Source organism: Artemia franciscana, chromosome 21 (assembly GCF_032884065.1).
Source record: "Artemia franciscana chromosome 21, ASM3288406v1, whole genome shotgun sequence".
NCBI classification, from domain to species: Eukaryota; Metazoa; Arthropoda; class Branchiopoda; order Anostraca; family Artemiidae; genus Artemia; species Artemia franciscana.
Genome location: NC_088883.1, coordinates 26,178,424 through 26,194,821, shown reverse-complemented (window position 1 = coordinate 26,194,821; position 16,398 = coordinate 26,178,424).

Below are 16,398 nucleotides of genomic sequence, written 5' to 3'. Positions count from 1 at the left end.
TTTTTATATTTTTTGTAATGTTTTCGTTTTATTAATTAGAATTTAACCATTTATTTTGTTTTGCCATGGTCCCAGGGCCTTTAGAGCAATAAAACTCAATCATTATTGTTGTTGTCATATAGGTATATATTGAAAACATTCTCTGGCTAGCAATAAAGCACAAAAGTAAGCTTTTGTAATTTATGTTATATTTTCTTTTCCGCGGCGTGAATTAACTAAAATTGAACTTTCAGTACTTTTAGAGCAATAAAAACAAATTATTATTATCATCATCACATGTGTAGCCTGTACATAGAAAACTCTCAGGCTAGTAATGGAGCACCAAAATATAGTTTTTTTTTTTTTTTTTAATTTGTGTAATGTCTTCGTTCATGCAGTTAAAATTAATTACAATTGAAATTTTCATTTTGTATTGCTATTGCCCTAGGGTTTTAGAGTAATAAAAATTAATTCATATTATCACACATGTATATGTTGAAAACGTTCAGTTGGCCTTCAAAGAGTAGGGGAACTTCGGGGTGCCAACTATATAATACGACTTTGCATCCAGGTACTCTTAAAGGAATTTCCTTTTTCTGCAATTGAAGCTCAGCAGATTCACCTAATTTTGACTGTGTAGGCCTAGGCCTACTATGAATGGACCCCAATAACTTTTAATATGTGTATGACTTCGGATGTAAGGTTTATTTCTCGTGTTATTAAATGTGTTTAAATCTGACAAGTCTATAAGGTTGCGAAAGGAAAAGTAAATAAAATAAATTTTCCCTTATTATTCTTCTTAGTGGTATGCCTTTGAACTTTGACCTCGGGAATGCTGTCCTTTCCAGGTGGCATTTGTCACGGAATACTTCAAGTAAAAATATGCATTTCATCAATAAACTGTGATCGGCTAATCAAACACAGGCTGGTAATGACAATAAATCCTTTTTAACTTATCAATGCCTTGAAATGGGTGTTAGAATCGATTTTGGTACTTGTATCATATACCCCCTACCTAAAATTATTCTAATATGTTTCTCTGACGCTCGGTCCTAATTTAATAAGCCAAAGTAAGATACAAATACAATACTTTAGAAACAAATTTGGCTTAAATATTTGCACATTAGGGGGGGGGGTAAAGTATAGCGGGTTTGCGTGCCTAATACGTCAGGTACAATTTATTCTGTATATTATTTATTAAGAATCAAACTTTACACTGTCCAAATACTCCCACTCCCACCCATAATGTGCAAATATATAGCCCAAATTACATTTTCTATCTATTCTTTCACTTCTCTTTGTCTTGTCTCACGCGAAGCTGAAATAAACTAACGAAAAAACCGGTTCTATAATGCGTGAATGAGTGAACAACTTGAGCGGTAGGGAGTTAATCATACAAGTACCTCACTTTTTGCTAACTCTTCCCCCTGATTAATCTTGGGGCTATAGTTTAGTAAAAAAAAATAGGCATTCGAGGATGCTTAGCAACAATAAAGCGGGAGCATCTCAACCAGAAATATAATCTTCTTTCTCAGATGTTTATGTATAATTGGTGATGTAGGTACTCCGTCCATACTTGGCAATAAAAATCAACCCCGTCAAGCTAAATTAATGTATTCATAATTGTATTTTTTTCAGTTTCTGCTTAAAAGATAATATCAAGTAAGGTAGCATATTGTATCTTCCTAAAACAACCAAGTATGATTCAGTTGCGTGCGTATGATTTTTTTGGGGGGAGAGGGATGTAAATAATAATTTTTTTTGATAATTTGACTAAGAAATGCCCAGAAATTTGGAAAACAAATTTGATTTTTTGGAGGGGGGAGGAGGGTAGGTCCTGAAGCCCCCCTTGGATACGTTCCTGTCCTGATTTTACCTTAGGCCTTTTGTAGGATTTTTCTCTAGAGTATCATCGCTTCAATTTCTAAGAATGTGACATGGTTATTAGACTCAACCTCAAAGAGGGCGAGACTGTCAACCCAGAGAAAAACTTCTGAACTCTTATCGTTTTTTTTCTATTTATGATTAACCAGCAAAATAATAAATTGAACTTACTTTTGGGTCGAAGCTACCGTCACTGTAACTTCTAAAAGTAGCATCCGACATTTCGATACATTGCGGATAATCTACCAAAAACGTTTGCTAAGCTGTTCTCAAAGGGAAGATCAAGAGGGCAATGTAGCCCAGGAGGACCAAAGTGTGATTGAATATATAGTCCTGTGCTGGTCCTCTTTTTGAAAACTGCTGAGCAAATATTTTTTTTTCTCTCAGAAGTGTGAACATGTCATTTGCGGCCTTAAGGTGTATGAGTAATGATTATATTATATGTACATAAGACAGTATATTTAGGACAGGTTGGTCTAAGAATCCCTAGGAGTATTATTATGATGAATAATTATTATAATAATGATTATAATAATTATTATAATTATTATAATTATTATTATAATAATGAATATTATTATTATTCATTATTGCCGCTAGCAATCAAATTTCCCTTTAATATCACAAGTTCTTCATAAGTTGAAAGAAAGTATATTTAAAGTAAATATAATATACATAAAAACATATAAAAGTCTACTTGAAAGCAAGAAAAGAAAAGTGAAAGAGATTAAAATGACTGACCAATATATCATACAAATATGGCCTTAGAGAAACTCGTTGCCATTCTGTACGTATCCGTACTTTAAAAAACAAAACAAACAATTTTGCTGAAAGAGCGAGAGTAGGGGAGACATTCTCTAGAAATATTTCCTTAATGTTCTAGAGCCTGAACGGCCAATACAAGAGTGTTTTAGGAAGCAAAATTCCATAAACTAGGATTCTCCTGAGAAGGACTAACAAACCAGGACCAAACTGACCGTGGTAACGAGTTGTAAGTAAGGAGCGACCCGGCTCAATAGTAACCAAAACAGTAAAAACGAATTTTGATTTTATTGGATATATCAAAAGAATCAACTTATGTTGCTGTTTTCAAATATATAAGTTTCATTAAGTTTAGTCTTACCCATCAAATATTACAAACCTAAGAAAATTTGCCCGATTTTCGGAAAAAGGGGAGAAACTCCCCCTAAAAGTCATAGAATTTTAATGAAAATGCCACCATCAGATTCAACGTTTCAGAGAACTCTACTGTGGATATTTCAAGCTCCTATCTGCAAAAACGTGAAATTTTGCATTTTTGCCAGAAGAAAGATCACGGATGCGTGTTGATTTGTTTGTCTTTTTTTCCCCAAGAGTAACCGTATCGACACAGTGGTCCTAGAATATCTGGAGAGCGCTCATTTAAACGGGAATTTAAAGTTCTAGTGCCCTTTCTGAGTGACCAAAGAGATTAGAGGGCGACAAGGCCCCCTCTCATGGCCCCTTTTTTCCCAAAATCATCCGATCAAGATTTTGAGATAACCATTTTGTTAAGCATAGTTAAGACACCGAATAACTATGCCTTTAGAGATATTCGACCCCCCCCCCCCACCGCCTCTGGGGAAAGGTCTTTAAGTTATAAAATTAGTCCATTGTTTATGCATAGTATTTGTTATTGGAATGTAGGCACACATTTGGGGGGGGGGGGAGAGAATTCTGCCGGGGGGATTTTCCATGAGGAGAACCTTCATTGGGGAGGAAAGTTTCTGGGGGATGAATTTTTCAGGGGAAATTTTACACTGGGGAAATTTGCCAGAATTCCTGTACGAAAGTCTTCTCATGTCTTGCTTTCTCTTTGCCGACTCAATTTTACGCGTGGAGATGTTAAGGGTAACTGCCCGGTGTAAATTTTCACCATTATTAAATTGTCTAGAGAATATAACCGTGGGAGGAGGGAGGTGAAGTCAGACTTTTTGGCGTTATTTAGAAAGACGATCAGAAACTAAAGTAAAAAAAAACTTTTTTCAATTGAAAATAAGGAGCAACATTAAATTTTAAAACGAACAGAAATTATTACGTATATGAGGGGATTGCTCCTCCTCAACACCAGACTCTTTATGCTAAATTTTGAATTTTTCCCAATTCTTTAAGAACGACTCCTGAAACACAAAGTTTATTTAATTAGAACAACAAGAAGCTGTTTTTTAAAGTACTAACAACTTTAATGTAAAGAGTGAGGTGTTGAGGAGGAGGAGCTCCCGTCATATAAGTATTAATTTCTGTTCGTTTTAAGTCTTTATGTTGCTCCTTACTTTTAGTTGAAAATTTTTTTTTATTTAGTTTTATTTAAAAAGCAAATACAACCGGTCTTTCAAAATATGACAAAGTTATAAATTTTGACATTGTGCATGAGCACAGTCAGGTCCTACCGATTGGTGGATCAAACAATTTTTACTAATGGTTGTGAGGCTTCCCAGTAGCCACATTTTGGGTCCAACTTCCAAATTTTTCTGTGTGGGTACTGCACATGCACAGGTATCGTACGGGCCGTGCGAAATTAGCACTTTTGTAGTACGATCTTATTACTGCCTTGGTGTCGGATAGCTGTATAAGTTTTAATCCTATTCAATTTTAAACTTTTCATGTGACAAAAAAAAAATTAGTAGTCGAAAATTTTGACATTTCAGTAAGAATTTTCAGAAATAACAATGAAATATTAACTAAATAAAAATTGTGATTGATTTTGATGAAAAGTTATGTTGGCGTTTACGCATGATCGTGTTTTGCAGGCGCGTACGCATGAACTTTACTAGGGGAAGGTCCAATAAAAATGAGAATTTGAATAAGAAGCTTCCATGAAATTGAGGAGGGATTAGAATTTCATGGGAGGTCTTCCCCAGCCTCCTGCGTACTTCTATGACGTTGGTTACCATAGCGATGCTAAGACGGAATTGGAATTTCGTTAATGAATAATATCAGCTCTGAGTCCGCAGAATAAAGTTTTCGTTTTACCGTTAGTTAAATAAGAAAATAGCAGCAATAAGATTGCAAAGTAAACTGAAGATTAGATTGAAACAACAGGAAACGTGTTATCTTAAAACATTGACGCTGATCTAGAACTTTTACCAAATCAATATCTTAGTCCAGAATTGCGGATAACTTATGACCTAAATACTTTAAATTGAGCCTGTTTCTAAGAAAATATAATTTCGGTCTTTTTACGCAAAAGACGACTTTAAAGAAGTATCCTCTTCAAGATACATCGCATGTTCTATTGAGCTTCTTCTGTAACTTTTGGGGGTAACACTCCCAAACAGATGATTGTTGAAATTCTAAATAATTAAAATGAACAGTGGAATATACAAGAAAGACAACGGTAGAACAAAAAATGAGACAATGGAAATTGCTCTTCTGGCATTCAGGTGACGTGAATAGTACTAATGAGGATCAGATTCAACGTACTACCATTGACTTCATAAGGAGTGAATTGGTCGTATCCAGGATTTTTTTGGGGAGGGGGTGCAAGAAAATATTTTCGTGGACATGTATTTTAGATATATTATATATTTTTTGCACGAGTTGAATCTGGTAACTTCCTGGATACGGCCATGCCTCTATCTGTCATTTTAAATTAATGTTTTCCTATTGAAACTTTCATCAGTAAGCTCAGGGACCATGGAGATCCTAAAGCAAGAAAAAAGAGATCAATTTTGGGTTTGGGACACGAGTCCCCTAAAAGTGGGCCAACATCCTTTTTCAATTGGGTTGATGCTTATATCTGAAGGTGTTTGGGACAAGGGGAACCCGTTACATAAAATTAACAGCAGTTTGCCTGAAAATGGGACAAAAACTGTTTTTTACTCCATGTTTTAAATTACACCTGTAAGCCCTTAGAAAAAGGGCTTGGAAATGGCCAAAATACTTTTTTTTTAATATAGCTTGAAACTTAAATGTTCAAGTTCTTGGACGCCCGTTCTTGGATTCTTGGCTTAAAACTGACATCCGCAAATCACCGGGCCAAGGATATCCTAGTACACAAATAAAAGTTTAGATGTGCAAGATATTCAATTGAAAAATCATCAAGATCAAATCGAATTCTCCTTTTTCTTCGTTTGCACAGGATTTTATTGGGAAGACGTAAATTAAAACTTTATGGCTTTAACCTTGATTCAAACCTCAGTCCAAATAGTATTAAATAAAAAAAAAACAAGTTTTTTTTAGCTGAAAGTAAGGAGCGACCTTAAAACTTAAAACGAACAGAAATTACTTCGTATATGAAAGGGGCTGCTTCCTCATCAACACCCCGCTCTTTACTCTAAAGTTTGACTCTTTCTCTCAACTCTGCTTTTTAAAACACTTAAAAAAACACAGTAAAAAACTTTAGCGTAAAGAGCGGGGCGTTGATGAGGAAGCAGCCCCTTTCATATACGAAGTAATTTCTGTTCGTTTTAAGTTTTGATGTCGCTCCTTACTTTCAGCTAAAAAAACTTGTTATTTTTATATTTAATTTCTGAACATTTTTGAATCAATGCATGTTTTGATTTTGGCTCTCCGCAGAGGAATAATTAACACGAAATTTACAAGTTTTTTTTGGCTAAATGGCTTTCTCATAGTTTTGATCGAATGATTTTGAGAAAAAAAGGAACGGTGGAGGAAGCCTAGTTGCCCTGCGATTTTTTGGTTACTTAAAAAGGCAACTAGAACTTTTAATTTTTTACGAATGTTTTTATTAGTAAAAGATAAACGTAACTTATAAATTAGCTGACGTAACGAACTTTTGTAATCTCATGTTTTTATTACATATATGAGGGGTTTAACCCCTCGTCACTACCTCACTCTTTACACTAAAGATCAAATTTTGTCCTAATTCACTAAGAATGACCCTTGAATCACAAAAGCCGTAGAATAAATAATTGAAATCACTAAAAATACTTTAGCGTAAAGAGCGAGGTATTAGGGGGAGGTGAGCCCCTCACATTCGTAGTGATTTCTGTTCGTTTTAAGTTTTAATGCTGCTCCTTACTTCCAGTTGAAAAAACTTTTCATATTTATTTTTTCTTTTTTTTAAATAATGCTAGAAAATCCTGCGCTCCCTTCATGGACATTTTCTTCCCCCATGACAAATTCCTCGATGAAAAGTTCTCCCAACATATCCCTCTCTTGTCAACCCTCCCCCCAAACCAAAAAATCCCCCTGAAAACGTCTGTACACTTCCCAATAAGCATTACTATATGTAAGCACTGGTCAAAGTTTGTAACTTGTAGCCCCTCCCACGGGGACTGTGGGGGAGTAAGTCGTCCCCAAAGACATAGTTATAGGGCTTTTCGACTACGCTGAATAAAATGGCTATCTCGGAATTTTGATCCGTTGACTTTGGGAAAACAATTAGCGAGGAGGGGGCCTAGGTGCCCTTCAATTTTTTGGTCACTTTAAAAGGGCACTAGAACTTTTCATTTCCGTTAGAATGAGCCCTCTTGCAAGATTCTAGGACCACTGGGTCGATACGATCACCCATGGGGAAAAAAACAAACAAAAAAACAAACAAACAAATAAACACGCATCCGTGATCTGCCTTCTGGCAAAAAATACAAAATTCCACATTTTTGTAGATAGGAGCTTGAAACTTCTACAATAGGGTTCTCTGATACGCTGAATCTGATGGTGTGATTTTCGTTAAGATTCTATGATTTTAGGGGGTGTTTCCCCCTATTTTCTAAAATAAGGCAAATTTTCCCAGGCTCGTAACTTTTGATGGGTAAGACTAAACTTGATGAAACTTATATATTTAAAATCAGCATTAAAATGCGATTCTTTTGATGTAGCTATTGGTATCAAAATTCCATTTTAGAGTTTTGGTTACTATTGAGCTGGGTCGCTCCTTACTACAGTTTGTTACCACGAACTGTTTGATAGGTAACTTAATAAGAATGGAAACTGGTGCTAGTGTCTTTAAAAAATCATCAACATTAATCTAGCGTTTGGCGTTTCTTGCATTTTTTAGTACGTTTAGTACGAAAATAAGGCAATATAGTATAAAATAGAATAGTATAAATAGAAGTATAAAAAGTATAAATAGAATAATTAGAAACACTACAGTAGCGTCTGATCTCATTGAAAAAACACAGTTAAGAAGTTTGAAAAAACAGTTTGACAAAATTTGGCAAAAGACCGGAGTTTCACCAAACACTAGATGGCGGTGGTGATTTTTATCGATATTTAAGCCAGTCTTCACTGTATTAAGTTGGCCTACTATAGTCAAGGAGCAAACAAATTAATTAGTCAATTGGTGGAAAATAGAAGGGCAAGGATAATTATCAGGAAGGACAATTTTGTTGAAGTCCATCATAATAGTTCACAAAAAGAATTAAAGGGAAGAAAGAATTAAAAAATTACAATTAAAAGAATAAAAAAAGAATTAAAAAATTCTATTGTAATGGAACTTGGTAGCGACCTGGTGAGTAATTATCGTGCTAGAGTTTATATCAAAATGTAATTTATTTTAATATATATTGCATATCAAAGAGGTATTCAGGATTTTTGTTCAGGGGTGTCGTTTTCAAGGGGAAGGTACAAAAGACGCACCAAAATCTTTTTATAAGAATTTTTAATACACTTCTACGAGCTGGACAGAGATTTTTTTTGGGGGGGGGGTCAAAGCTATGTTAGGTATTTTCGATATTGCTAGAATTTATATTAACAATAATGTTTAAAAATAATTAATATATTATATCATAATTAGTACTTCATTAATTTTTATATATTGTCCATATTATTTATAATTTAAGTTATTTATAACTACTCATAGAAAGTTTTGTTCGATATTATTGCTGTTTGTGAAGTCTAAATGTATATATCTACATGACTGAAAGAAATTCAATATGTCCTTTGTTCCTGTAATTCTTTTTTTTAGTATCATAAGAATTTACCAAAAAAGTAAAGTATGGACTTTAAAATTTGTTAATCAGTAGATGGAATTAACTTTTTTTTACTGCTTAGTATGTATTCACTACATTTTTTTTAGCTTTTTTCCTTTTTTTTACACTTTTAGTTCATTGTTGAGGAGCTTTTCTTCTCATTTAGGTAGTTACCAAGGTAGAATTAGATCTTCAGCATGTTTTCCCCATGTATTTTATACATATTTCAGTCCAAACTATGTTTTATTTTAGCTTTTTTAAAGGTTTGAAAACATCGGCGTCAATAGGGATTGTGTATGCACCCCTAGATTCTCCTCTAGATTTTGAAAATATAGTTTTTGGTATTTATGTTGAAAAAATGTCTTTTCGGTATTTTAATTGATGAATTAAGAAAGAAAACAGAATTGCAATCCTAAATCTTGAAAAAACATATTTACCCCCTTCCCCCTCATTTTTTTGAATTGATGTCTCTGTTTAAAACCTCTGCATGTCTCATTTTAGGACTAAGTCCATCTATTCACTCATGGAATTATCTATGTGCTATGGAATCATCTTCCATAGCACATAGCTATGTGCTTCCATAGCACATAGCTATGTGCTTTCAATCAATCAATTTTCAATCAATCAATCTTTTTCAATCAATCATCTTTTTCAGTTCAATCAATAAATCATTTTATTCTCACTAAAAGAAATCTACTTTTACAATCGCTAAATAGTTTCTCGCCCATGAAGCTTGGCTTGTTGGGGGCCTCACAATAAAATAATAAAACGCAAAGAGAAGAAACAAAATTACTCAATACACAGAAAAAAAGAATATACACTAGAACACAGCAAAACACTAATAAAATAAAAGTGAAGCAAAAACATATTAAAACAGTTTTCTGTCTAGTTGGCCTATAACGGAGGGACAACCTTGTATATTTCTGTCTGAAATAGGCTACATGGTTTTAGGAACTAATCAGAAACATACATTTAGATGTGTTTCCTTGGAATACGAGACACGACGTACAAGTCATGATTTGGTTTTATTTTGATCATGTGCAATAAGCCCCTAAGTCCCAACTTAATCCCCCAAACTGTTCCCGCAATATTGCAGATACGCTATTTTGACATCCCGACAAGTCATAGTATCATTTGATTTACTTGCTACTTGACGGGAATAGATTCTAAGACCCAAAAAGGCTTTCCGTGCAAAAATGTTTAGGTGGGTCGAAGATGAATTTGTTTAGACCCCCCCCCCCAGAACACAAAATCTGAAACCCTTAAATTTTACTGTCTATTTTGCCTATACGGCAGGGACGACCCTGCCTTTGAAATAGGCTATATGATTTTAAGTGTCTGATCGAGAACAGACATTTAGATGTGTTTCCTTGGAATGTTAGACATGATAGACAAGTCGTAATTTCATTTTATTAATATGATACGCTCTGATGGAGGGCACTTGGTTTTTCTAAATTTAGTGTGGTTATTCAAACCTGTGCATCGTTATGATACAGGGGGAGATAAAAGGTTATTGATATTTCTGGCAACTTGAAAAAATGTATTATCCTGAAATATTTTGTTCGTTTAGTTTTCCTTAAGTTATTCTTGAGGTTTTTAAACTGTGATTTAAAACGGGGGAAGACTGTGATTTTAAACGGGGGAAATGATTCAGGATGTGTACGGTGTGGCGGAAATTTGCCACAGATGGTTGATTAAGTGACACTACAAGATATACACCCGGTGGTAGAGAGCGGAGTTGCGAATTTGACGGCAAATCTGATGCAGGGAGAGATAAAAGCTTATTGATATTTCTACAAACCTGAAAAACTGAACTATTTTGAAAATTCGTTGGTTTATTTCTCCCTAAATTTTTCTTAAGGTTTCTAGAAATGGTCTCCCCTGCTTTTAGCCACGTGACCCGTCCCATGAGCGCTGGAAGTAAGCCAGACTTGGCGCGAATTTTCACGACGTGGCGAAAGTATGTCACAGGTCGTGGAACAATAGAGGCTCCAAGATGTACACCCAATTGCCGAGAGTGAAGTTTTGAATTTGGCGGCAGATCTATACATCGTTATGATATAGGGAGTGATAAAAGTCTTTTGAAATTTTTAGAAACCTGAAAAACTGCATTATTGTGAAATATCTTGTTGGTATAGTTTTCCCTAATTTTTTGAGGTTTTTATACTTTGAGTTCTCTTGCCACAAACCAGGTGGCATGAGCGACGAAAGTTCGCAAGGCGTGGCACATCGCGGTAGAAGTGTGCCACAGGTGGCAGAATAATAACACACATCCGATGGCAGAGGGTGATGCTTTAATTCCTCCGGTGAATCTGGAGCACTTTGCAAAAAGGATAAAAATTTGCAGAAAGAATACTAGGAACGTACACAAGGCCTCGGGGCCATACCTCCATTTTGAAATCCCGAATTTTTCTGAATTCTTTTTTCAAATTATCAAATTTTTTCCCCTTCCTCTGAAAGAATTCTTGCGTACTTGCCTGTCACAAATAAAGACTTAATTCATACTCGGGGCTCCGAATCCCGTGATTTCCACTCCAGGTTGGGATTCTGCAATGCAAGGGGAAGTTTTCATTCTTAAAATAAGTTATTTAGATTTAAAGGTAATTGGCTAATTTTTGGACCAAGTGAGTAAGTTAATTCGTTAAGCAATACTATTGTTGATATAAATTTCAAGAATGTTAGCTTTTCAGATATTTAGTGATCCTTCATCTTAACGATGTAGTAGCCATCTCAACTTCTCTCTCATAATTGCTCTAGAAAGTGAGATAGAACAAATTTTTGGCACAACTAACTGTTTTGACTTTTCACGAGTTTGCCTAACCAGATGGGCAAAGAGGGCTAAGTGGAACCCTGGATTCGATATATAAAAAACGTAACTTAGATCGCTTAAAACAACAAGAAATCACCGTTTGTCTGAGGGGACCATCGCACTCAACTCCCCAGTTTTTGCGCTGAAGTTTAAATTTTACATCTACACATTTAAAAAATAGATGCTTCAACGCAAGAGCAACATGACAAAAGACTAATTTTGTCACAATGCTTTGAGAATAAAAGCGCCCTCATTTAATTGCTCTTGAGAATGAAGTCCCCCTCACATACCAATGCTGGCTTTGGAGAACAATATATTAAGTGGGAAGCTAAAACTCTTGTAAACTTAGATTATGCATAGGACTTAAGTGTCTGGTTTAAAAAAATTTTCTAGATTTCCTAGAGTCCAGGACGTTAGAGTATATTTGAAAATTAATATTAAGAAAACTTGAGTCCCATTCAAAATTAGACTGCAAGGGGAATTTTCAGGGGATTTTTTTCGGGGGTGGGAGGCTACAAAAAACTTTAAAAAATGCATCAAACATTTTTTCATATGCACTTTTTTTAAGTTTTTACGAGTTGGACAAACAATTCAGGGGGGGGGCTCAAACCCCTTGCCAACATTAATCCTTATAGCTAATGCCTAGCTTCAGGTGATACCGGATCCGTCCATAGTAAAGACCCATTCAGAATAATATATGACTAATACCATTATTTACCTAGCGCTAATTTGAACCAAAGAGAACCTTTCATACAAAATTAAGGTCAGTCAGAAAATTCGATAAGAAATCTCATTGGCTCAAATTAGTGTGCGTTAAATTTTGTTATCAGTAAAATCATTGTGAATAGGCTCTAAGATTTACCTAAATTTTAGAGCCGGATTGAGCCAACACTAAAGTTTACCTTGTTTAAACTTTTTGAAATTTACTTCAGAACAGTCAATTTGAAAGATGCTTTCTTAAACCTTAGTTGTTTGGAAGAAAAAAAAACACCCCCAAACATCAAGCAATCTTAATGAAAATTGCACCATCAGATTCAGCATATCAGAGAACCCTACTGTAGAGGTTTCAAGCCCCTATGTAAAATAATGCGGAATTGTACATTTTTTGCCGGAAGAAATATCATGGATGCGTGTTAATTTTGTTTTTATTATTTTTTTTCTTCTGGGGTTATCATATCGAGCCAGTGACCATAGAGCATCAGGAAATGGCTTATTTTATCGAAAAATAAAAAGTTCTAGTGCCCTTTTTAAGTGACTAAAAATGTGGGAGGGCAGCTAGCCCCCCTCCCACGCTCGTTTTTCCCCAAACTCGCCCGATCAAAATTTTGAGATATACTGACGTTTTCCAGGGGGGTACATTTCTGGTGGAGTTGGGGGAGATTACGTGGGAGGATCTTTCCATGGAGGAATTTTTCGCGGGGGAAGGGATTTTTTCATGAAAGGGGAGCCAGATATCCTAGCATTATTTACTAAGCGATCAGGAATTAAATAAAAAACATTTTTTTTTCAATTGAAAGTAAGGAGTGACGTTAAAACTTAAAACGAACGAAATTAGTACATATATGAGGGGGGTCGCCTCTCCTCAATACCTTGCTCTGTACGCTAAAGTTTTTTTTTATAACTTTTAAAAGAGCTTATTGTTCTAATTAAACGGCCTTTGTGATTCAGGAGTTATTTTTAAATAACTGGAACAAAATATCAAACTTTAGCGTAAAGAGCGAGGCATTGAGGAGAAACGGCCATCTCATAGTCGTAATAATTTCTGCTCGTTTTAAGTTTTAATGTTGCTCCTTACTTTCAGCTGAAAAAGTCGTTTTTTTTATTTAATCATGACAAGAACTGCCACCGATCAACATGACCGTGTAAGGTGTTTGACAATAAGATCGTTTGAGTTTGAGTTGAAAACAGGCTATGATGCTGATATTAACCTACCTTTCCTACCTTTCCGTGAACCTACCTTTCCTTCGTTTCTCAATAAATACCCCATAATGGCTGCTAATGATGAGTCTCTATCGATCAAACTGTTCTCTATCTTTGCGATCGTCCATATTTTGGCAAATTCGATCTCTCCAGACCTAACTTACCAAGGCTGGGGAATAAATATGCGGAATCTGAGGGATTATTTCATTTACTGTTTCCGAATGACTTCCTCGTGCATGATAAATTGATTGGAACCAGAATTTCCCCCAGAAAATAGTTAGATCTGTTCTAGATTTGAGATAATGCTTTACTTTTGTATATGACATATTATGTGGAAATATTAAGTCTTATGTTGGAAGCAATTATGAAGCGGTGTAATCCGTATATCGTGTCTTGCTGGGTGATTTCCTTTGTCCTCCCCTAAATCGTGTTGAACACGATTTAGAGAAATTGATATTAATAAATTATGTAGTGCACAGGATTTGGAAGTGATACCAAACAAAAAAAAATATTTTCTGTGTAAGTAGAAAAACTGTTTGGTAATCCATGTATTAACCGCTCAAAAATCAAATTCATAAGACAAAAAGAAGAGAAAAGTCCCCTAGAGAAAACTCATTGTTGAATTTATTTATTTAAGAAAACTAAATTGTTGGAAAATCGTTGCTTAGAAAATATTTAGAATGTTCCAGTGTTTATTTTTGTACTTAATTATTTGTGTATTGAGTGTTTATGTGTATAGAGAATGTGCATTGAATGGAATGATGTCGAATTGGAACGGAGTCACATTTTCTTAAAAATAAGTTATTTTTATTACTTTATTAATTAACTGAGATTAGTAATCTCAGCTACTAATCCTTATCCTCATGAATTTTTTTTCTTACTGTGAAAGTCAAAATTTAATTAACTGTAAAACATACAAAATAGTGGACTTGGTTCGATTGTTTTCTGCAAGGTTTATATTAAATTTTGTCACCAGGATCGATTCTACTTTGACTAGGCTATAGTTTTTGCCCTACCTTAGAAAATAAGCCTTTTTTATAATTGGAAACAGACATTTTCCATAACTATTCCCATGCCTGTACACAATGACCCCACTCTCTTAGATGGGGGCTAAGAAGTACAGTTTCAAAAAAATAAAAACAATTAGTGGTATAAGAATTTGCTTTTTATCTATTTCAACACCCTTTTTTTTGCCCTTTATTGAGATGATTTTTATCTATTTCGTAGGAAAAAAATGTTCGGATTTCTTCGTTACTAATCCTTGTCCTTAAGGCCTATCTTTCTAGTGTGTTATGTAAAGAGTCAATCTAGGGGTATGTTGCTAAAACCATGTAACCTACAAAAAAGGACTTGATCAGATTGGTTTCTAAAATTGCTCTTACTACATTTTCTCAACGACACAGGCCACAAACAGTTTTGGCTCTATACTAAAGAATTAGTTTAGTGCGATTAAAAACAAACTATTCCCATAACTTTTGTCCTTACCTGTCTGTAATAGCCCTCTCCCCTCCCGAAGGTGAGTGAAAAGGACTGCTGTATGTAAAACAAAAATATGGAAGCAAATATACTGTTTACCTATTTCTACCCCTATCCCCTGAAGAAACACTTTGACCCCCTCCTCCCGTACGTGTCACACCTGGATTAACCTGTGTTCAGTATAATGGTCATATTGCGTAAAATGTATTTAGGCTATTTCCGCTGAAAAATTAAATGCCTACTTCAATAATTGGACTTCAAAAGTGAACATTTACATTTATTTTAGAAAATTGTTAGATCAAAATCTTTGTTTACTTAACATATCTATTGATGGCGGGTCAAAATGATGGATTGCTTAACGTGACTTCTAGTGGTGTATATCCATCAATTTTTAAGCGATAATCAGCCTGAAATGTTTGTTTTGACCTAATATGGCTCTCAGAAACTTTTGTAGTATTTCTGGGGAAATGCTGTTCTTAGAATAGCATTAAACCTCAGAATTCAGTACCCTAGCATTGTAATAATCTACACTTGAGCTTATTTCTGATAATGCTAATGTTTCTGGGGCCGGATTCATTTTATCGTCTCTAGAGAAGAATCACCGGGTCAAAGTAAAAAAAAAATAGGAAAAGCTTTCCAAGTGGAAACTTTTTCATCAATATTTGGACAGGAGGGGGTTCTTTTCTCTCATTGTGTTCAGGTATTCCTGTAAGTAAATTCATTCGTTTGCCCGTAAATATCATTAATTGCCGATCATATGCTGAAGCTCCTTTGAGTGTTGAGTTATTTGATTGCTTTCTTATCTGAAAAAGAATCAAACAGTTTGCGGTATCGAACTGTAAGTAAGAAGCAAACCGACTCAATAGTAACCGAAACTCTAAAAAACGAAATTTTGATACCACTAGATATATAAAAAGAATCGGCTTATTATGCTGATTTCGAATATATTCATTATATTTAATCCTACGAAAATTTGCCTGATTTTCGAAAAAGGGAAAAACACCCCCTAAAAGCTACGGAATCTTAATGAAAATTACGTCATCAGATTCAGCCTATCAGAGAACCGTATTTTAGAGATTTCAAGCTTCTATCTGAAAAAAATATGGAATTTTTTTGAAAGAAGAAAGATCTCGGATGCGTGTTTATTTGTTTGCTTTTTTTTACAGGGGTGATCACATGGACCCAGGGGTCCTAGAATATCAGGAGGGGCTCATTTGACAGAAATTCATAGTTCTAGAGTCTTTTTAAGTGACCTAAAAGACTGCAGGGTATTTAGGCCCCCTCCCACGCCCCTTTTTCTAAAAATCTTCCAATCAAATTTTGAGATAGCCATTTTGTTCAGCATAGTTGAAAGGCCAAACAAATATGCCTGTAAGGATATCATAACCCTCAACAGCACCTAGGGAAAGGTCTTTAAATTCCAAGATTTGTCCATTT